General features: G+C 50.3%; 1 protein-coding gene across 4 annotated transcripts in view; it reads left to right on the top strand.

Moving 5' to 3' along the window:
* Positions 1 to 21,784, top strand: part of VAV2 (vav guanine nucleotide exchange factor 2) — a 155,882-nt gene that overhangs the window by 36,823 nt on the left and 97,275 nt on the right. The gene's annotated exons all lie outside the window — the stretch shown is intronic.

The following is a 21,784-nucleotide window of genomic DNA, read 5'->3' as shown; positions in this document are numbered from 1 at the left end:
AGGACCCTCCGTCCGCAAGCGCTCCTGGTTTTGCCCCGGCGGGGGTGCAGACCCCGCGCGGGGCGCAGACCTCGCACGGTCCTTCCCCAGCTGCTGCCTCTGTGCGCGGCTGCGAGCAAAATAGCTTTACCAAAACGGCCATCGGTTTTGTAATGTGGCCAGTGAGTTTCTAGAGGGGGTCGGGAAGTTTCATGCCAGGGTGAAATTAGTCCTCTGAGTGTTTCTGAAAACTGGGTTTGGAGGTTGGGTTTTTTTTTTGATCCCAGCAGTTCGTAGGCGCCGGCTGTGTTTGTGCCGTGTGTCACCTAGATGGGAGAGGAGAGAGCGCGTTTTTGTGTTTTGCTGTAATTGATGGGTGGCACCGAACGCTGAACGAGACCCAGCTGCGAGGGAGGAAAATCCTACGTGATTTTGACAAGCGGCTGTTGTTCTGATACGCTCGCTTTTGACATGAACAGCGTCAAGGCTGTGCTGTTACTCTGATGGATACTGGGCTCAGGGAAGCTATTACGCAGGACAATTGCTATATTCTTTGGTGGAAAAGGTGTTAAAAGATACATTAAAGCTCTCCATTGTTTTACCTGTTTCGAGGTACCAGGCATAAGCTGCCGGAAGGCATCTTCTCTTCTGATTATCCAAAGAGTAGATTTTTACTGCTGATGGGGATATATTATTTGATATTTATTGCCTAATTTATTTCTGGACCATTATCTGGAATGTGCAATTGCAGGGGCTTGTTTTATGAGTTTTTTGATTTATGAAATACAAGAAGGCTTTTGTTGTTCTGGGAATATGAATGCACAGAAGGAACCTTTTGGGCTGGGGAAAGAACCACTGCTAATTAAAATGCTGCTTTATCGTCACGTTGCCTCTTGCTTTGTGCTGTTTCAAATTGCCTAAGATGCCTGTTAATAGAGCCTGGCGCGGAAACCCTGCTGGAGCACATCAGCTGAACACGGGTTGGTTTCCTTTTTGGTCTGGTTAGGGAACAGCTATTCCCTCCTCCTCCTGTTCACTTTTTGGGGGGGACATTCAGGTTTGTGACTCGGGAAGGGGAGATGATTTGCCATTCCCTCTTACCCCACGATGATTTAGTTTTTTTAGGAGACTTTGGGAAAGAAACTTGTCACAAACTTCTGGCAACTTGCCTGGATCTTGCTTATTTTCAAGTGCATCGTCATCTTCAAACAACCTTATACACAACCTTAAGAAGATTTGGGAGGCACAGATTCTCTGTACAAAACCCTTGCTGATCTTTTTCCCAGTGCAGTTTTTTATCAGTTTGGTGGGGGTATCAGCTGGTCAGGTCTGCACCACCCTAAATCCCTCTGGAAGCCCGTCACAACATCCCCATTGTCTTTGCCACCTTTCATTCCCACATTATCTTCAGATCTGTGTTCAACAGTGGCAGAGCAAATAAACAGGGAAAAATCTGCTGTTGACCAAAGCACTTTTCCGTTTTGAGTCACAGCGAGAGCAAAAGGAGTCTCTAATCCACGTTCCCACTGGCCAAACACAAATTTCACACAGAAAAAAATTCTTCCTGGAGCTATTCATTACTTAGATCAATAGCAGTTTTTGGTTTCAAGACACTTACGCCGTGTAGGAGACTTTTCTGAACGGAGCACAGTAACAGTTGACCATTTAATTGCATAGAAACCTTGGTGGAGTGGCGTTGGGTATTTCCTTTCTGGATGCCACTTAAGTAGTTATTTCTCTCCTCCAAACCAGAAGGCCAGTGAGACAGCAATTACTAATAGCGTTTGGGTTTGCTGCAGTGGAATTGCCGAGTAGAAAGGCAGGGGCTCGCGTTTATGTGGTGCCGACCTATACGTAAAGGACTTGCCCTTTGGAATCTGCAGGGTCCTTCAGGGTTTGTTAGTGTAAGAAAAACACCAGTGCTTTCGAAAAGGGAGAAAAATTGGATTCCTCCGTCTTGCCTTGACCAGCTGTTGTTCTGAGAGAGTTTTCCGTAGCTCCCTTTGGCTTCTGAGCCAGGGCTTCAGCAAGGAGGAGCTGCCGTAGGATCGACGGAGCCTCTTCCAAAGGAGCAAGCGTGGTCGGGGGCTGCTCGAGTCCAGGAACAAGGGTTTTTATCCCTGGTTTTGCTACTTCCTTACGTGTTAAGCTTGGGAAGTTCCTGCTTCCTTACTGTCACCGGGATAATAGCTGGTGAAATGGGATTGTGAACCATGGGGGCTTCTCCGGCTGAAATCCCTGTGGAGCTGAAAAGCTCCATCGCTGCCTTCGTGGGATGTCGGGTAATTGGCGAGTGCAGGCTTTTGCCAGAGAGATGCGTCATGTTTCTTGTAATCTCGGTTGCAGTGTTTCCCGGTTACCCAAGGGAGCCAAAAGGCCGGTTTAAATTGCGCTCAGCCAGGTTTTTTTCCCAATGTCCAGTTGTTAAGCAATCCCGCTGTGAGAAGGGACATGCTGTGTTTCCTGACGGAGGTTTTCAAAAGTGACCTGAGATGCTGACCACCTGGATTTCTAGCTGTGCCCCTTTAAGACACCTTAAAAGAATATATTATTATATTGTTTTCTACCAGTTGGCTCTTAACGTTTTTATTTTTTTAAATCTTATCCCTTTAAAATGGCTCAAAAGCTATCCGTGATCACTAGGGCATTTTTCAGAAGTGTTTCTCCGTGGCTGTGTCTCCGCTGCAGGATGCAGAAGCAGCGCAGTGTGCAGCGCTCCGAGGAGGAAAACCCCCGTTCATATTGCCTCGTCCCTAATTAGGGTCTGATCTTGCAGGCGTGAGCGCTGGGGTCCTCTGCAGGGGTGCTGTCGTTGCTGGTACAGCCTGGCTCCTGAAAAAAGAAAGCAAATAAAAAGCCAGTGCTCATGCACAGGGTGCTGTTGCGCAGTACTTCTTGCGCATTTAATAGCAGTGATGGTATGAAATGTAACTCTTATTGGACTTGCTAATTTATTGGCACCAACGATAATGAGATAAAATGTACATAAATATGGATTAAATTCTTTATCACTCTGTTAGTCAGCATGATGGTAGCAAGGTTCATTAAAGGGAGTTACTCATTTTCAATAACTTGCAGTAATGTACTATTTTTTTTTTTGAGAAATATAGTTCAAATATTCATAAACCTGTGGAGCGTGCCATTTATTAGCCTTCCACTCCTCGCTGCTCTTCTGACCTGTATTTAATTGTCCTGACTTTCTTTTGAAGTTCCTGCCCTGTTTGAAAAAAGCTTTTTTGCAAGATAGGGGTCTTTCCCACCCTGACCCACGGATACAAAATGATGCCGTTCTAAAAATGAAAAAGGGAAGTGGCTCACAGGTCAGCTGAAAAATGAGGAGATATTGATACTGAGATTCAAGTAGTGTTTTTTCACTCTGTTGGTTCTGGTCCAGAGGTTGGTGAGAACTGCCCCAACCTCGCAGCTCGAGCAGGGCTCAGAGGAGGGGGGGGGTCTGGATCAATCCTCCCTCTCAATTATTGAATCCACCGAGGTTCACCGGCACGTGTGACCCGTGGGTGGCTGATGGAGGACTTGTACGTGGCTTGTCTTGTGTGTCTGAAGCGCCGCGGAGGAGACGTGCGCGGCGGGGAGGGTGGCCCTGAGCGCGGCACGCGCCGGTGCTGCAGCAAGAGCCGCCTTGCTGGTGGGAGAGGGCAGGGGGGCTGCCAAAGAGGGGACGTGCTGGTACTGTCAGAGTTAAAGTCACGGGTGCCCCGTATAAAGCATTTGCGCCTTTGGAATAGTTTTTGGTGTAAAGGCGTCCCCTTCTCCCTGCCGATGGGCCAGCGTGGAGCACTCTCGGAAAGCCCGGGGGGGAAATCTGGGCTGTCCTCACCGGATGCTGTTGCAGATTTGTCCCCAGCTTCGTCACCAGCACCCTGTGGTTGGAGAATCTGCAAAACGAGAGGTCCCACCTCGCCGACGGTGGGACTGGGGTGCTGGGAAAGCTGCGAAGGGGCTCGACTGCCGTCGTCCCCCTCCATCCCTCCCTGACACACACACACACACACACACCCTCCCCCGCTTGCCAGAGTCAGAAAACTGAGTTTTCTGCTTGGTTTCAGATAGGAGGGTGGGGAGCGTTGTCAGAATTATTTAAGGGATTAATAACTGAGAGTTGGCGGTTTGTGTTTCTCTCTGTTTCTCTGCTGAGAATTCCCCTCCCTCCATCACCTCTAACTTCACGTACAAGTCAATATCCCTGCAGCAGTATTTTAAAGGGTGCCTTTTTAATATAGTTTGGGCATATATAGGGAGAAAGAGGGAGATTTATATGAAATAATATAAGCAGCTGAAAATTGCAAGGCTTTCCGCTAAACGGCTGCATTTTGGTGCTGTAAGGAAGCAAGCCCAACGCCTGCCCTCCCGCAGCTGACCTGCTGGCGGTGGGCGCAGCTCTCCTTCTCCCATTCTGGACTTTTTGGGTTTTTTTTTTTTTTTTTCTGACCTCTTGTAGCCAAGACCAAATTAAAAGCGGTGCGTTTTTCTGCCTGCACCGCTGAGTGCATGAAGGGTGGGAGCGGAGAGGAGCGTCTGGCAGCGCTGCAGGCAGCCGAGCGCGGCATCCATCCGCGGCTCTGCCGGGGCCGGTGGCCGTGCCTCGCCTCCTCTTGACTTATAGATCCCTGAGAGGACCGGACAGACCTTCCCTTGTTGTGTTCCTCTGTGCCAGTTACTCAGGTGGCTGCTACGTGGGGGTTGGATGTGTGTCAAGGAAGGGCTCCTATCGCAGATGAAAACGTTTCTAATTGCTGTATAACTCGCACGGCACGCGTGCAGCGGGTGGGGTGGGAAGTGAGAAGAATTCGCCAAAAGAAGGGCATGTGTGGTGGTGGTTTGGTTTTTTTGGTTTTTTTGTTTGTTTGTTTTGTTTTTTGGTTTTTTTTTAACTCCCAAGAGAGCAGTAGAGTAACTGGCCTGCAGAGAGAGATGTGTGTATGGGTGTGATTGCGTGCAAGAAACCAGGAACCCGCTTCACCCCTTGCCTGCCCGGCGCTTGCCGTGAAGTTGTCCCTGCCAAGAAGGAGCTGTGGGTGCCCCTCGAGCCCCCGATCTCCCTTGCGCTGCCCTCCATGTGCCTGAGCAGAGCAGCACAGCTCCTGCCGGGCAATATTGTGCTTTATGGACCACCTCCCCGCTTTTCAGAAACGACCGACGTGCTTTGCCAACAAGCTGAAAATTCACGTGCAACTTTGGTGCTGCCCACAGGGGTTTTGCCCGGAGCCCTTGGGTGCTGCAGTCCTTGTCCGAGGGAGAAGCCCCGGCTCCGGGAAGCGTATGAGAGCATGGGGAAGGCAGCCCTGCCGTCGCAGCTTGTGGCGTGCCTGCGCAGGGACGTGCTACCTGCCGGTTGGCGATTAACTCCCCGTTTGCTTGCAGGAGCTGTGAGCGATGTTCGGTCCTTTCCGTGCTGGCTGGTGCGTCGCTCAGCCGGTGTTTGGCCACCCCTGTTTTAAACGGCCTTGCTGGAATCGTGCGGGAGACTTGGATTTTGGGATGAATGCTACAAATGACAGAAGCAGACTGGGACAGCAGGGGTTGGGTTTATTCCCCCCGCCCTGTGCCAGCTTGAGGGTTCATTTGGGCTTGGGGGCTGCTTGTCCCACACTCCATACGTACCGAGCTCTGTATTGCCCGTGACCCTCCCGTGGTGCAGGTTGGTCTCGGGTGATGCTGTAGGAGATGGGGTGATGCAGGGACCCTCCTCCCATCCTCCTGCTCCCAGGCACTGTGAAAAGACATCAGCTGCGGTTCACGGGGAGGCTGCGTTAGCAGGTGCAGTGTGTCCAGCAGATGTTTTCAGCTGGAACGCTAAAAGTATGTACAGGAAACCCTGATGCTGAACTTCCCTAAAACACAGGGCAAATGAATTACACATTTCTGCGGCTAGTCAAGCGTGTACCAGCGTGCTTTCTGCTGCGTAGTGCCGTGCCGTGCACAGGACTGTTACCCGGCGGTGTTCGCCGTGAGGGATGTGGTGGGTGCTGCCACACCTCTAGTAATGTACATTTTTAGGCTCCAAATCCTGGAAATGTCTCCCTGCTCTGCTATGAATATTGTGCTGAAATATCTGGTGGACTGTGAATCTTCCTCGCTGCCTGCCCGCGGTTAACGTCGGAAGGGCCGTGCTGGTGTATTTTGTGGTCTTCAGGGGGCTGGTAACAGCACCACAGCCTTAAATTGTGCATGGGGAACAAGTTGCTGATAAAATGCAGTTAGTCTTTTGCTGCACCCTAAAGCAAGCCCGTCTATGAAACAGCTGGTAGCTGGAAGCCGAGCCACCAAGCTGTCACCCTGGTGTCACCTCCTGTCCCGCCGGCCGAAAGAAGGGGCACGCTGGGCTCCCACCGGCGCTGCGGGAGGAGAGTCTCTGCTTACGGCCGTCGTCTTCTGCTCCAGATTGGGGCTGGTGAGATGTTCCAAGGCTGAAAGCAGACACCCACGTTCGCCGAAGGTCTCTGGTTATCAGGGCTGGGTTCTCTGCCAAGAAATGCTTTGCAGCATCAGACCCGCTCCTGCGGTTCCCCAGCCCAGCGTGACGTTCACCCCTGCGTCGGCTGGGCACCCCTTGGGGCTTTCGCCAAGCCGCCGTAGCAGGGAGCCTCTCCCGGGGAGAAGCTCGGCTCCTTGCCGAGGACCTTGCGCGTCGCCGAGCAGGCGAGGACCAGCACGAGTAAACGCGGCGGTGGGAGTCACCGCCGTTTGCAAAGGCGCTCCGATTTTTTGGGAGCACGGAGGAGAGGTGCTGCGTAAGGTCTTCGGCACACGCGCGTGGGATTGCGAGGCTTGCGGCATCCGTGGGCTCAGGAGCCCAGTGTCCCGACAGAGCAGATGACAAAGCAACGTCCCAGCCACTGGCTCCTGGGCGGGAGCAAGAGCAGGAGCTGGGCACCAGCGCTGGTGGCCCTTTGCGATGATTCACTGCCGCGGAAGCTTTTAGCTGTGCTGTGGCAAATTCTCTCTGCTTTTTCCCCTTCCTCTCTCCCCTGCTTGCGAATCTCGTCTGTTTATCTCGTGCAGCTTCTCAGTGGAACTGAAAGAGCCAGAAATGTTCATTCTGGGAAGCTTTGCTTTTTTTTTTTTTTTTTTTTTCTTCCCCTCCTCTTCTTGGCTGCTTTCCCCAGTATTTTTCCAAGGGGTCACATTAAGGGGTATTATGTTTCAGATCAAACAAGTATGGGCAGGATCCTTCGTAACTCCCATAGTCTGGATGGGAGAATTCTGCTGTTGGGCCCTAAATAGTGATTGAAGTGTTTTAATGTGCAAAGAATCTAAGGTATTGATCAGGACATGGATAAATGCATATCCTTAATGTGTATGAAATTGATTTTCCTTTACCTTCTTGATGTGTCTGAGCTTTCCTTGTGGTAATTTTAGACAAGACTGGGGAGGAAAGGATTTTTTTTCTTTTTTTCTTGAAAAACCTGTGAGTGGTAAAACATTTACCAGTCCGTGTCCCCAAAAAGGGGAGGGGGGAGAAGCCAGGCTCCCTTGGGTGACCCAACAGTTTTCGCATATTGTTTGAAAAATGCCTGCTTTCGTTTGAACCCCTTGAGATGTTTTTCCTTTATTATGTCATTGGGCACTTGAGGCTTAACGATACAGCGAGCATCATGGTGACTGAAAGATGTCAACAGGCAAGGTCAGTCTTTGTATGTCTTGGTGCTCAATTAGTGCAGCTGCCATCACTTGAGCTTAACTGTTCAGTGCGTTTGTGCTTTGGGAAAGGAAGGAAATAACATCCCAGGTAAAGGAGTCTTGGAATAAAAGGAAATTTTTATTTTATAATGAGCTCCCCTATTTCTTCATTAAAACCTTCTGCAGATTTCTCAGCCTCTTGGAACTGCCATGTCTGATGATGGTACTGTCCCAAGGCCAAACGCTTTGGTTACAAATAATAATTAACATTTCTTGAAACAGATTAACATGTGGGTGTAACCATGGTTTAGCAGAACAGGCAAAAAGTAAAACTATCAGCCTGAAAATACTGGCACAGCCAAAGTCCACAAACCCCAGTACTCGGGGTCATTGTGCACAGCATCTGCCCCATGAGCCAGAAAGAAGAACGGGGGGGGGAGCTTCTGTAGGAAATTGTGGTTCCTCTTGGGGAGTGCAGAGTTGGTAGGAGTTAGCACATGGAAATACCGTACCTGGACACAACCATCCCGATGCCGAGAGGAGCCTGGCTGTCCCGTGCCCCTTCTCCAGCGCATCCCAGGAGAGGGGCCGGGACCGGGGTGCTCGGAGGGAGATGGGCTTTGGTCGGCGAGCCCGCGGCCCTGCCGTGCTCCTGCTGGATCGGTGCTTGCATTTGAGCCGTCACTTATTGGAAGAGAAATGTTAATGTTTCATAGCAAATCACAGCGCACAAAGAAACGTGTTGCAACCTTTGCGTCTCGGCAGAGCGTGGGTTCGCCGAGGTTTGCTGTTTGCATCCCCATCTCTTGCCCAGTCTCGGTTTCCTCTGGGTCTCCCGTGTTTGGAAAGACTTCGGGACCTGCCGGTCACAGCCTCAGCAACCTGTCCACCTGCAGGGACAGTTTTAGAAACCAGGGCTACCCTTGCCCGGGAACGACGGGGAGGCTTCTCATCTCCCTCCCACACTTCTTCATGGGGGAAAGTTTAAGGGGGAAAAAAAAAAAAGGCAGCATCTCAGACTATTTTCTTCCATGGGCTGTCAGAATGGGCTGCTTGTTTGTTCTTGAAGGGCTTCCAGATAGAGTAGGTTTGGGTTTTTTTTTTTTTTTTCTTTTTCCTTCAGGAATGAAATATTTCTTCAAAAACTCCCTGTAGGTTCAGGATTCCTCCCGCCTGCCCGCTGTGGGCTGGGTGTTGGTGTGCACACACGGGATGGAAAGGGCTGGAAAACTTGGTGGGAAATATCCCAGAGGTGCGGGGAGTTACGTCGGGCGGTCTGTGCGCGGGGGCTGCGCTGGCGCAGCGGGCAGGGAGCTAGGCAATGACACGGGATCAGAGGGCTGGACTGCAGCTGCAGTGCTGGCAGGAACAATTTGCTTTGAATAGGGTTTAAAAAGCATCTCTCTCAACATCACAGGTGAGGCCGGGATGACCAAGACATCTGAGAACCATCTGTAAGGGTTGTGTAATTATCTTCAGTACCAATTTCCCTTTGGAAAGGGGTGAGCGGTTCTCTTGGGGAAAGATGCCTTTGTATTTTCCAGCTCTTGCAGACTTTTCCTTGCCTGGCTCAAAACGACTGCGGCAAGCAGTGGCTTGTGGCAACTGCGGCAAGCGTGGCTTGCAGTGGGACAGCAACGCTCGCTCGCCCTCGGTGCCTTGCTGCTCCAGTTAATGAGCCTTGGCTGGTGGTGATGCAGCTAGTTCATTTACGCTCTCAGCCTTAATGGTGTGCATGTAAGTGAGACATTCTCCTCTTCGACATCATTCTCCTTCTACTAATTACGTATTAAAGCATAATCATGGTAGCAAGAAAGCATCCTTAATGCACCCTGGGTAAAGCTAATGATGTGGACACACTACGCTTAGTTGCATTTGTCAAGGCTTCCTATTCCAGGCCTGTTGTGAGTAATTTTAGGAATTTTTGAGCCAGTGTGGACCCGGTAAATGTTTGCAGTCGTTCCTGCTAATGAGTAAGGCTTGCGTGGGAGAGACTGATTTAGCCATGGTGGAGATTTCTCCCTGGCTAACAGATGGTGGGGATTTCACAGCCTGTTACTTAAGTTTTGAAAAAGGTGGTTAATACTTCAGGGGACGGAGCGATGTGCAAATGCGTTGGCAGTAACATGTAAGTCAGAGCCAGCAGTTTGCATGTATTTCTGGGGCCTGGGATGGTGGTGGTTCACGTCCTAATCCTAGGGCAAGGCTTCATCTTTTTGCCTTAATGTTGATGCCAGCTACTCACGAAAAGGACCTTCTCCGCTGCTCCTGCCACGCGGGAGAGCTTATTTCCAGCTCTCCACCTCTTCCATTTGCCACCTCCAAGGTCACCCTGACTTTGGGCAGCTCTGGAGCATCGATCTGACTTGAAGCACACGAAGGGTCTCAAAGCTGGAGCATGATGCCCAGTTGCTCTGCTACAGGCTGAAGCCCAAATATGATGGAGCGGCAAAGACAACTTATACAATGTATGGATTCTGTGTTGTCTGAAGAGTTGGCGTAGGTGCAGCCCAAGAAGCAGCAGTTTGTCCGGGCCTTTGTCCTGGTTTCGGCTGGGATAGAGTTAATTTTCTTCCTAGTAGCTGGTACAGTGCTGTGGTTTGGATTTAGGATGAGAATAATGTTGATAACGCACTGCTGGTTTAGTTGTTGCTGAGCAGTGCTTACACTGGTCACGGACTTTTCAGCTTCCCCTGCTCTGCCGGGCGCACAAGGAGCTGGGGGGGGCACGGCCAGGACAGCCGACCCCGACTGGCCCAAGGGCTATTCCATCCCATATGGCATCATGCCCAGTATAGAACCTGGGGGGGTTGGCCGGGGGGCTCGTGCTCAGGAACTGGCTGGGCATCGGTCGGTGGGTGGTGAGCAATTGCATTGTGCATCGCTTATTTTGTATATCCTATTATTATTATTATTATTATTATTATTATTATTATTATTATTATTATTATTATTATTACTGCTACTGTTGTTATTACTATTATTATTACTATTATTATTTATTTTCCTTTTCTGTCCTGTTAAACTGTCTTTATCTCAACCCACAAATCTTACAACCCACAAACCCACAAATCTCCCCCCCCGATCCTCTCCCCACCCCACTGGGAGGGGGGAGCGAGGGCAGGGCTGCGTGGTGTTCAGCTGCCTGCCGGGTTAAACCGCGACAGCCCTGCACAACGGTGGCAGCGGAGCAGTGACAGACGCAGCAGTCCTGTGCCCTGACCCGCTGCTATCCCGCATCCTTTAAGAGTCATCTCGTTGAAGACAGTTAATTACTGATACGAGTAGGGAGGCAGTTGCGCGGATATTTGCGTTGTACGGTCCTTGAAGATGCAATGGGTGTCGCTTATGCACAGAGTAATGGGTCTCGTACAGGTGTACTCATCTATCTCTTGGTTTTGTGCATCTAACTTAAAATATAGATATATCTGGGGAGAACTGATGCAAAAGTGGAGCTGTGACAAAGAAAAGCTTTGCTCATTTTTTTTTTTTCCCCTTGAGAAAACTCTACAAAGACCTTCCCTCGTACACAGACCTTTCTGTGGCGGTGCTACGAGTGTGCATTAATTAACGGAGCCGGGATCCTGGGAGGATTTTGCATGCAAGCGCTGGGTGCGATATCGAGGGTGTTCCTGTGGCACCCTGGTCTCCTCTGCGCACATGCAAAAGACAAAGCAACCAAGATGGTGCTGGAGGACTACTCTAAAGGAATTGCTTGGAGAGCCAGGGTGCGAGACAGCGGGCTCCGGAGCATTGCTGTCTGCTGTCCCAGTGATGTACCCGAGCTGATGGGGTGCAACAGCTCTCTGATGGGAAAGAGAAACTCGGTCTTCCAAGCCAGTGGACTGTAAAGATTATTAGGAAAAAATTGAATATATTTCTTTCATGCGGAAATAGTGCTTTAGTCCCTGTACGTAGAGATTTATCAAAAGGATCTCTGTGCTCCAGAAGCAGAGCTGAGATCACAGTTTGTTGCAGATGTGAATTGAACTGGCTGAGCCCCGCTTTCAGCAGATATGAATGACCATTGTACAGCCTCAGTCTGTCTTGAACCCCACACATCAGTTCTGCTCTGAGGCTGTCTTTGCCCAAGCTAGATTTGCACAGCAAATTAATTTAAAAAAAAAAAAAAAAAAAAAAGAAGAAGAATTTTCTGGCTCCTAGAAATAATACGGCGAAGCTGGCTGCGAGGGTTCTGCATATGGTCCCACCAATGTGGGACGCTGGAGAGCAGCAGCAGAGCCCACCAGTTCCCTGGAGAGGCTGCTCCAGCAGCCAGGGAGGTGTGAGGGATGGATCCACCAGCATGTAGGTCTGTTCAGGTTTTGTTTCACTCTTCAGCTGGGATGTTTGATCCCGTTGTAGGAGATGCTGGATGGGAAGCTCATTTCAAGCATTTTCAGCTAATGCAACAGTTTGGGGTGCTCAGATTTTTCTAGACCTAGATGACAGCTCCTCTGCGGGAATCTGTTTTTTGGGACGGAGTGCTCAATGGGATTAGACTTTTATGATGTCTTAGATCATGCGCAGAGATTTATTAGTCACTAGGAGAGTCTGTAGCAGGACCTTGAATAGAATGGAAAGGAAAAAAAGGGAAAAAAAACCTGGAAGGGAAAAAAACCCCTTGACCTTGATGGTATTTTTGAGGTAAAGAAGGAAGTTGGGCCAGGGTCATTAGCCCATATTTGATTTAACTACAAAATTTTATTTAAAAACATGCATGCATAGAAAAATCTACAGTTGGGAAGTGGATAAACTTTTGGTTTAAATCCACCCTGCAGGGAACCATGTGAAGGGCTCTTGCCTTGCGGCCTCGCTTGACTCTGTTTGCTCAGCCCGTTTCCTCCATCAGCCAAGTCCCAGTGCGTGCGCTGCCTCCCGCCCTCCCCCTCGCCTTTTTTCATAATATTGTTCTAATTACTGGAGTGTGAAGAATTGACTCTTAAAATGCCTCTTGGCAAATTCCATTTGTGCATTGATGAAATTTCCCCTCGCTGCAGTCTCGCCATTAGCGCCGGCCACGTTCAGCCCGTCCTCGGATCAAAACTTCTCCTCCACCCTTCCCGGGCAAACCGGGACACGCTAGTTATCATCATGGTTGGAGATCATAAATGCCAACGGGAGATGAAAAAGGGAAGAAAATGGGGGATTTGGTGGAGGATGCAGGGTTAACGCTTGTCTGCTGGGGTCCCGCTGGTGTGTGTTTTCGCAGTGCTCTTTCTCCTGATGTGCTGCCAGATGTAATTTTTTGGGGTGGCCTTTTGCCCTTGCAGACGTCCCTGCCTCAGTGCGGCGGTGCGAGCATTGAAGTCTACTGGGTAAACTGGGACAGCCGGGGATGGCTGTGGGTGCAAGGCTCTGAGAGCAGAAGCTCAGCTGGTAGCTCAGGGAAGGGCTTGCAGGAGGGTTGTGGGGCTCAGGATTTTTGGGGAGGCTGAGCTCTGAACCCCACTTGGAACGGGGATGTTTGTGGTGGTACTTTGCCTGCATGTGTAGTCGTGGTCTTTCCTTTCTCGTGATAGCTGTCCCTTGAGGAAGGGGCTTGCTGGCCCTGCCCGGACCTTCTGCTCCCTGGCTGGGTGCGTGGGCTTGCAGGACTCCGGTGCCCGTCTCCCCGGGCTGTGGTGGAGGATGCTCTAAGCCAGGACGGCAGTGCCTGCAGTCATCCGTTGGATGTTGCAGCAAATTCAGGGTGTATGGCTTCTGTGCTCTCAAAGTAGGTTATTTCTTTTAAAAACAACAGCACTATAGGGTTGTTTCTGGAGGCCTTTTTTTAAGTGAGTAGGGAGCACTTGGGTAATGCTTTGGGCTTTTTCTGCAGTTGCGAGGGGCTAAAAACTTGAAAAATAAAACTGAAAGCTCAGTTAGCAAGTAATTGCAAGGTTCCCGGGACTGAGGCTTTAAGAAAAAATGCTAAAGAGGAGGTTTTCTTCATAACATTAGAGACTGGGCAGCTTTGGACCACCTCCTGATTCCAGAGCACTTGTGGTAGGTCCGTGCAGCAGACTCGTGCTGTGAAATTACAGGTTGCTTCTGTCTCGGTTTCCCTCGCCCCTGCGTTTGCAGCACGGGAGCTGGAGCAGCAGGTCCCGCAGAGGGGAGCGGGAATGGGTTGGAGAGGTGGTTTTCCCTGGGGCTGCGTGCGGGTTGTGCTCCCCGCAGCAAAGGACCTGGGGACTGGGCTGGCCTGAAGCGCTGGTGGTTTTGGCTACCGTGAAGTCTCCTCCTTTATCGTGAAGTCTCCCAGGAATCCTCCCCGCAGGATGGACTATGGGCTGCAGAGGCATTTGGCGGGATGCCTCTTGACTTTGTCAGAGGAACTGAACCAGGGGGGGAACCAAAAGTCATCCCAATGGCTCTGCGCTGCTGTTGGTGTGGCTGTCAGCCCCTGCGTGGGGCCGGGACTGGTGGCCAGGCTGGGCGGTGGAGAGGACAGAACCGTGGTGTGATGACAGCCCAGTCCTCTGTGCTCCTCCCGGGTGCCCCAGCCTCGGTCCGTGCTGCTCAGCTCCGCTCTGCAGATGCGTTGGGACTCACCAGGGCTGTGGGCAGCCTCTCCCACCTCTGCAGCCCTTTTCTGGCACATAACGGGGTTTAATTGCCCCTTGCAGGAGCGCTTGGCAGACCTCCGGCTTCTTCTGATGGGCCTCTTCTTGGTCAATGGCTCACAGAAGAGCAGTTATCCTTCAGAGGAGCAACAGAGCCTGAACAGTCACCCCCTTATCACACTGTTTTGTCAGCTAATCAGTTTTAACCCTGATAGGGGGAGAATTTGAAAAGCAAGGGAAGGTGAAGAAAACCTGCCCTGCACTAGGCTAAGGAGAAACTGGCTGGGGACGCACCAGGGATGGATGGTCTGTGGCCAGGGATGCTCAGCTTTGGGCTTCTTGTTTTCGCAGTGGCAGGGACCTTCAAAATGCATGGAAAGCCCTGGAAGCAGATAATCAGAGGTGCAGCCGCTTGGGCTGGCAGGGGGTGTTGCTGGAGAAAGCTTTTTGAAAGCAGGGTTTTGCTGTGCCGGGCCCGGGAGCTGTTGGGTTCTGGGAAGTTGCAATTCCACTCGCCACGATCTGCAACGGGCACTTCTGTTTGCACCGAGCGTTACAGGGGGGTAAAACAGCCAAAAAACATTTAACGTCAGGCGCTTTGCTCCTCCCAGATACTTCTCCAGCTCTGTCTTGCCACAGGAGGGCTTGTAAAGAGGTAGCAATCGATTAAAATTAGTCGCAGCGAGTTCCTGTTAGTGTAAGCTGTCTGAAGGATGAGCAGACCTGTAGATTTCTGTGGTTTTGCTCCGTTCCGTTTCTAGCTCCATTAAATCCATTGTTACCCTATTCTCTTCTGAAACATAAACGAATAAATGCCATAACAAGGGCACACTTAAAGAAAAATGAAGCATGACTATAAATACGAGCAACCCAACTAAAAGAAAGGTCAGATAAGAGACATTACCCAGTCGTGTTCATTAAGGAAGGGTATCGGGGTGTAATTTAGCTTCCTGGTTTACCCACATGTTTAGTAAAGCCGGTCAGAGGACCCGTGGAGAGAGATAAGAGATGCAAGATATGTAGAGGGAAACTTTCCTTTCCCATGTGCCTGCATGCCGGGCAATACAGCAGGTGAAGCGGAAGAGGGGTTTTGATACCAATGGTTATCTGTGGTGCATTTAGTGTTTTGGGGAAAAAAAAAAAATATTCCCTGCTTTGGGGGGGAAAGGAAGGAGCTGAACGACGGCTCTTTGCAGCACAACCCTCGTGGTGCTTCTGTTTGGAGAAGGCAGGGCTGTTTGCTTTTCTGCTCCTCGGTATGCGCTGAGCAAGCCCGCGCTGAAATGTTTGCAAAGCGCATAGAGGTTTTTCACCCCGTGCAGTTTGGAGCCTGACCTGAAATGTGGAGTTCACGTGCGGAGGCTGGGTGCAGAAAGCTGCCGCCCCATCGCCCAGCCCGGGGCTGGCGGCTTCTGCTCGCGGCACACGCAGGAAGAAGGAAAATATCCAGAGTTGCTTAAGAAAACAGCAAGGGCTTGGAGACAAGCTCACGTCTCAGTAAGGCGGCTCCTACTACGTGGGGCTGGGGAGGAGTTTCCCGCGGGGATTTTGGACATAATGGAGCTTTTCAAGGCTTTGCCGTGCGTGTGGATGCGTTGCCACCAGCCCCAGCGTGTTCCTGCCTGTCAATGTGTCTCTGCTCCTGCCCGTTTCCCTGCCTAAAGCTCTCCAGGTATTCATGCAAGTGTGGAAATGCATCCAAATGATGTCAGGAAGAAATGGCAGTATAGAGAAATCCCTCTTTATGGCAGGAACCAAGTGAATGGGGATTTATCTTGGAGATCAGCTGGGCTGCTCTTCTCGTTTTGCTTTTCCTGCCATGAAACTCAGTTCCCTGAACCGAAGGGAATTGCTCTACAGGTCTGCACCGTCTAGGGGAGGTGCAATAATAAAACCATTTAAATTCTCCTTTGTATTTTGGAGGGACAATGATAATTCCCCTGGTGCTGAGGCTTATTTTGCTTCCTTAATACCTGGGTTTGAACATTTTCCTTTCTTCCTTTCCTTGCTCAGGGCTCTGGTTTCGGAAAGCTCTCTTCTCAAGATGATTTAGTGTGTGCACACACCACGTGAAGTCGACAGGGGCTGAACTTCAAAGTGAAGCGTGTGAATAAATATTATCCTGACTTGAGGCTACTATTTATTCTTTTTCTTCCGAAACAAAACAAATTCATACGTGCCTTCTTGAGACTTGGAATTAATCGTTCTCCTTTTTTTTTTTTTTAAATCACCCTGGTGAGGGCAGTACTGTAGTATTTACTCCGCTTTGCTCAGATGATGACCCTATCTGCCTCTCTCAAGTGTATGGGTTTTGCTGTTTTGCAGCCATTTTTTAATATTGGGGGGAAAAATACCGTAGCCAGGGCTAAAATCCTCTGCTCTTGCTTGTGTGGCTTCCGTGGGTCACCAAGGGGCCAGACCCCGGTGTGATGGGAGAGCCCAGGAAGATGCTGTGAACCCAAACCTGAACCTTGGAGGATCAGGAGGGTGTTTGCTTCAGGGTCCGGGAGCTGGACGTGGCTTGTGCCAGCACCGAGTAGTTTGCTGTGGGATTTGCTCCCTGGAAGCACCTGCAACAGGCAAGTCCTTGTGTCCCAGGTGTCCAAAAGAAACCAGTAAATTTGGGTCCAGACAGCCCATCTTTGTACGGCTTGACTTGTGAAAGGTGTCGAGTGCTTGTCCTCTGAAAATCAGTGTGGTTAATCCTGGTTAAACTCAAGCCATGCGACCAAATCCACCAGGTCTTCAGATGATTTCTAGCTAAACTTGTGTGGGCGAGAGCTGGGGTATTGCTGTGGTATCGCTGTCCCAGATGCGTCTTGCTGCATCTTGATGCGTCTTGCGTTCAACTCTCCTCCGCAGCTCCGTGCAGGGAAAGCCTTCATGCGTAGAAAATAATAAAATAAAATTATGCCATCAAATGTTTTATGTATGAGGAGGCACGGGCTGTCAATAATCCTCTATGTTTTTTAATGCGAACTCTCTCTGCGTTTCTGCTAGTGGCTGATGACACCAATTAATTTTATTGTTTGGAAGTAATCTTCTGTGGTGTGTGATTTGCACGGCCCTAGCCTTATGCTTTCTAATGATTTCTCTATTAATTTCACTGCTGCCAATAAGCTGAAGATGCCTTTCAAGTGGAAAGGGAAACATGACCTAATACCATGGATAAAATATTAGCAAGAGCAAATTAAATCCCGGTTAGCAGCGTTAGGACCCCAGCCACTAAAGACAGAAGAGCTGCTGAAGTGTAGCAGTGAGCGAAGAGCTGCACGTGCGGTGGGTGTGCTATGGATGCACGAGAGCGTGGAGCAGTAACTTTTTGAACAGCTTTAAAATTAACACAGAATCAATGGTTTTGTCCCATCCTGCTCCAGCTAGCTATTCCCTGGTCAAAAAAGGGTTGACCCTGGTAAATTAAATTTGTGTGCCTCCCTATGTGCTAGAAACACTGTGGCCGGGCTCGCCCCGCTGTAGCAGTGGTCATGCTTTGCTTTCGGTCCTACTTTTTGGTCTGAAGACGGATCTGATGAGAGCTCCTCCGCAACGCTGCCTTTGCCATGACATTGTATGCCTTTGTCATCTCGCGTCTGTATGTAAGGACGAAGCTCCGCAGAGGAGCTCCCTCCGTCCCACAGGATAGCGGTGACGAGTGGGTGGGTAGTGCCGTTTCTTTTTGTGATTTTCAGCATCACAAGGGTGTGGGTGTCCTGAAAGCCTTGTCCTTTTGTACAACCTGCACCCGTCTTGCAGAAGACCCAATAGCAAGATTTATATGCAAGATTTCCGGCGCAAACTGGGGTTAATGACTCGGGTACTTGTCATCTGCAAGTGCTCCTTTGCAACACCTGGGTGCTAGCAAGCGTGCTTCGAGGGGCTGGGAGAGGAGCTGTGGTTTCCAGTAGTCATCAGCCTCAGTCAGGGTGAAGAATCGAGCTTTTCAGTAATGGCATTGTAGAAACGTTCAGATGGATCCCAACCAGGCGCTGCCGCAGACGCACGTACCCATGAGTAGCCTCGTGGAGAGCATCTTTACCTTCCAGCGGGCTTCACTGGCTGCTCTGAATCTGTCCTAAAATCAAGGAAATAAAATAAGATTAAGATTATGATGGGGTCACGTGAAATTGTCCTCCTTCAGCCTTTGGAAGAAGTCCGTGCTCATGGTGTGGCTGTCGGCACGCTCGCGGCTGGGGCTGGCTTTCTTCATCCGTTTCCTTCTGAGAGGAAAAAATGTTCCGGTAATGCGTGAAAATATCATCACATCGATATTGTCTAAGTGAAGCAAGAAGGGGCGGGGGAGGAAATCAATGCAGGTTGTGACCAAAATGTTTATGTGAAGATTTATATAAATATACAATTATTTATTGCTTTAATATTTCAGTTGCTGTGCTGTGAAGTTTTGCGATTCCCGCGTAGAAATATGAGGCCAAAAGAGGTGGTAATCAAGGATATGGACTTCTGGGCTGACGGCTGGGGAAGGACGAGGGGCTGAAAGCTCGGCAAAGAGCCGGGTGGTTTGCGGTGAGGAGGCTGGGGCTGTGCCGGTGTCCTTGCTGGCTGCGGGGTTAGAGCTGCCCTTACCGTCCGCTCGCTCTTCCCTTACGAACTTCTCGTTAGGTGCGGGTCATGGGGCAGGCTTTGGGCTTTTATATGCCACGAGAGCGGTGACTCCATGGCATATACCCGCAGTCAGTGCTGGGTATTTTATTTTGAATGGTAACCTGCGAGGCATTTCAGTAATTTCATTCCTCCCCCCCCCCTATTTTTAGTGGTGAAAACATACATAACCATCAAGTTTTCACAGAACGGGATCATGACAGTGTGGGCGGGAAGAAAATAATATAATGAACTATATATAAAAATAGCTGCCAGGAGCGATGGGCTGACGCAGGCAGGGCGTCTGTGGTGCTGCTGCTGGGCTGCTCGGGACGGTGTTTCGGCGAGGACGCGCTTGCTGCCCGGCGGGGTCCCCCCAGCCCCCCAACCGCGGCCGGCTGCCTCCGCTGTCGCTTTGTCCGAGGAGTGCCGTTGCCTCGACTCGGTTACAGAGGATGCCTCGAAGCCCGTCCTGCTCTCCGGCAGCAGGCAGGAGTGCCGGCTAAAATGCCAAGCGATGCCCAGGCTGCTTCATCTCCCCCCAGGAGCTGGCTTTGGGCACCTTAGCGGTCTTTGAAACGGCGATAAAATGCTTACGGTCGGATTAAAGTCTGAGCATGGGATTTCAGCTGGCCTTGGGTTTCTTTGCGCTGGGTTCAGGATTATAGAGTGAAGTCAAGCCCTCCCGTAGGGTCAGTACAAGCATGAAGCTGTTACAGCTTCACAGGGGAAGTTACTGAAACTTAGTGCCTGCTCTTTTCTGAGTGACAAACAAACAAACTGTGAAGCTTCAATTTTTTTTTCCTTTCCTCTTTCAAAAAAAAAAAAAAAAGGGCAAAACTTCTCAAAGAAATTGGTTGTCAGCAAAAGCAAAAAAGGAAAAAAGCACAAACCACCCCAAAACCCCACATGCTTGCAAAGTCACCGCTGCCGCCCACCGCTCTGGTTGCATCTCCACCCAAGCAAAGCCAAGCCAGCGGAGCGGGCTGGGATATCTTTCCCTCCATGGCCGTTGCTGTGAAGGGAGCGTGCCAGCTCTGGTTGATAATTAATAGTTTTCCAGCCTGTTTCTGCTGGGAGAACAACGCGGACATTGAGAGCGGGGCCGTGCTGCACGGCGGCTGCTGAGAAAGTCTGAGCCTCGTCCCTGCTCCGAGCCACCTTCATTTACGCCCGCAGAGCTCTGCCTCCCGCCCTGGCAGCCCCCCTCCACGTCACAACTGCTTTCGACCCAGGATTAGGGGTAAATAGTGGTGTAGTACTACGGTGACGTTTTTCCCCGTGATGCTTTCTTTCCTTTTCTCTTCTCTCCCTTACGGACTCTAATCTTCTAGTATTATAAGAAGTGAGGAGTAATGGAGCTATTGGCCTTTTTAAATATGTATGAACTTCTCGGGAAAGCCAGAGAAATGAGGAGCGACGGAGACAGATAACAGATGCGAGATGGTCTCACAACCATGTCATTTGACATGCTTTTTTTTTTTTTTCCTGGTGTCCTAAGCCATTATTCCTAGGCAAAGCATAATGTTTCTGTTCTTTTCATGTATAGATTATTATTATTTTAAAAAAGAAGGCTGTATCTGGGACACAGCTGTGATTATATCGCAGAAAGCTGATCATGCAGTTCCTACCTCTGACTTGCTGGGTTTTTGCTGCCAGCGAACAAAGATGTTTTCTGCTTCTTGTTGGGGTCAGTCTGGATGGTGACTGGGTAAAATGGGCTCTGTGGGATTCGGTGATTTTTGTGACAGACCTGCACATATATATTTTCTGCACATATATATTTGTTGTGATCACAGAATCGTATAGGTTGGAAAAGACCTTTAAGATCATCGAGTCCAACCGTAAACCCAACACTGCCAAGCCCACCACTATACCATGTCCCTAAGCACCTCAGCCAAACGGCTTTTAGATACCTCCAGGGATGGGGACTCAACCCCTTCCCTGGGCAGCCTGTTCCAATGCTGGACAACCCTTTCGGTGAAGTAAAATTTCCTAATATCCAGTCTAAACCTGGTGATGGTCAGGTTTGGCTTGTGAGAGTCGAGCGGGTCCGTCCCATCTCCATCAGCTTTGTCCCTCCAGCTGAACGCGGTGGGGCTTTCGCCGAGACACAGGGCAGATGCTCCGGGTTGCTTCCATTTGCATGTCGCTTCGCCGGTAAACGACTTTGAGTTATTCCCGAACGCTGGCATAAACAGCAGAGGTGTACGGGAACGAGCTCTGCTTCGCGGGTAATTCTGGAGGCAGCCGGGGGAGATGTGCGGATTAGCCGGGCCGGGATCCGTGCCCGGCACTCACAGCAGAGCAAAGCACCTTTCTCGCTGTCGCAACGGTGCTGGCAGCCAGCGGGTTACAGCAGGGCAAAACAGCGCTGGTAGCTTGGGTTTTCTCATCTTACTATTTATCTATGTATTTATTTCCCCCCAAACAAACTGTTAGCTGAAAACACTCCTAATTTTGGCTGAAAAGCAGCTAATCGTCTTGTCTGGAAAGTGAATTTTTGCGAAGATTCATTTCCTTATTTTCACGCGGCGTGCTTTTTCTGCGTTTAAAACCAAAACTATATTTAATCTATGGTTAGTATTTTCTGAGAGCTGATCCACCTGGCACTGGGAACTGTACCGAGAGGAACAGCAAGAGCAAACCCCGCTCGGGTCACCCTCTCCTTCCCTCCCACTGTGCAGCCATCGCATCCCCCCAAAAATGAATTATTCAGGCGGTGCTCACAGCGCAGCGAGGACGCCCCTTGCAGCCAGATATCTGCCGCGAAGGTCACGTAAAGGGGGTGACACCCGCTTTTTCGCATCCCTTGGCTTTCACGGCGTGCCGTCGCTCTGTGTGAGCAAAGATTACTCGTGAAGGGAAGAGTTACGCCACGGGGGATGAATTTCTTGTTCCATATGGCCGTCTCCATGCAAGTGTTTGCAGGATTAGGTCTTCTGGTGTTTTGGGTGCGCGTTGGTGTCGTGGTTTAACCCCAGCCGGCAACTCAGCCCCCCCAGCCGCTCGCTCACTCC

Source organism: Mycteria americana, chromosome 17 (assembly GCF_035582795.1).
Source record: "Mycteria americana isolate JAX WOST 10 ecotype Jacksonville Zoo and Gardens chromosome 17, USCA_MyAme_1.0, whole genome shotgun sequence".
NCBI classification, from domain to species: Eukaryota; Metazoa; Chordata; class Aves; order Ciconiiformes; family Ciconiidae; genus Mycteria; species Mycteria americana.
Note: the sequence above shows the minus strand (reverse complement) of the source record. Positions and strands in the feature narration are given on the sequence as shown.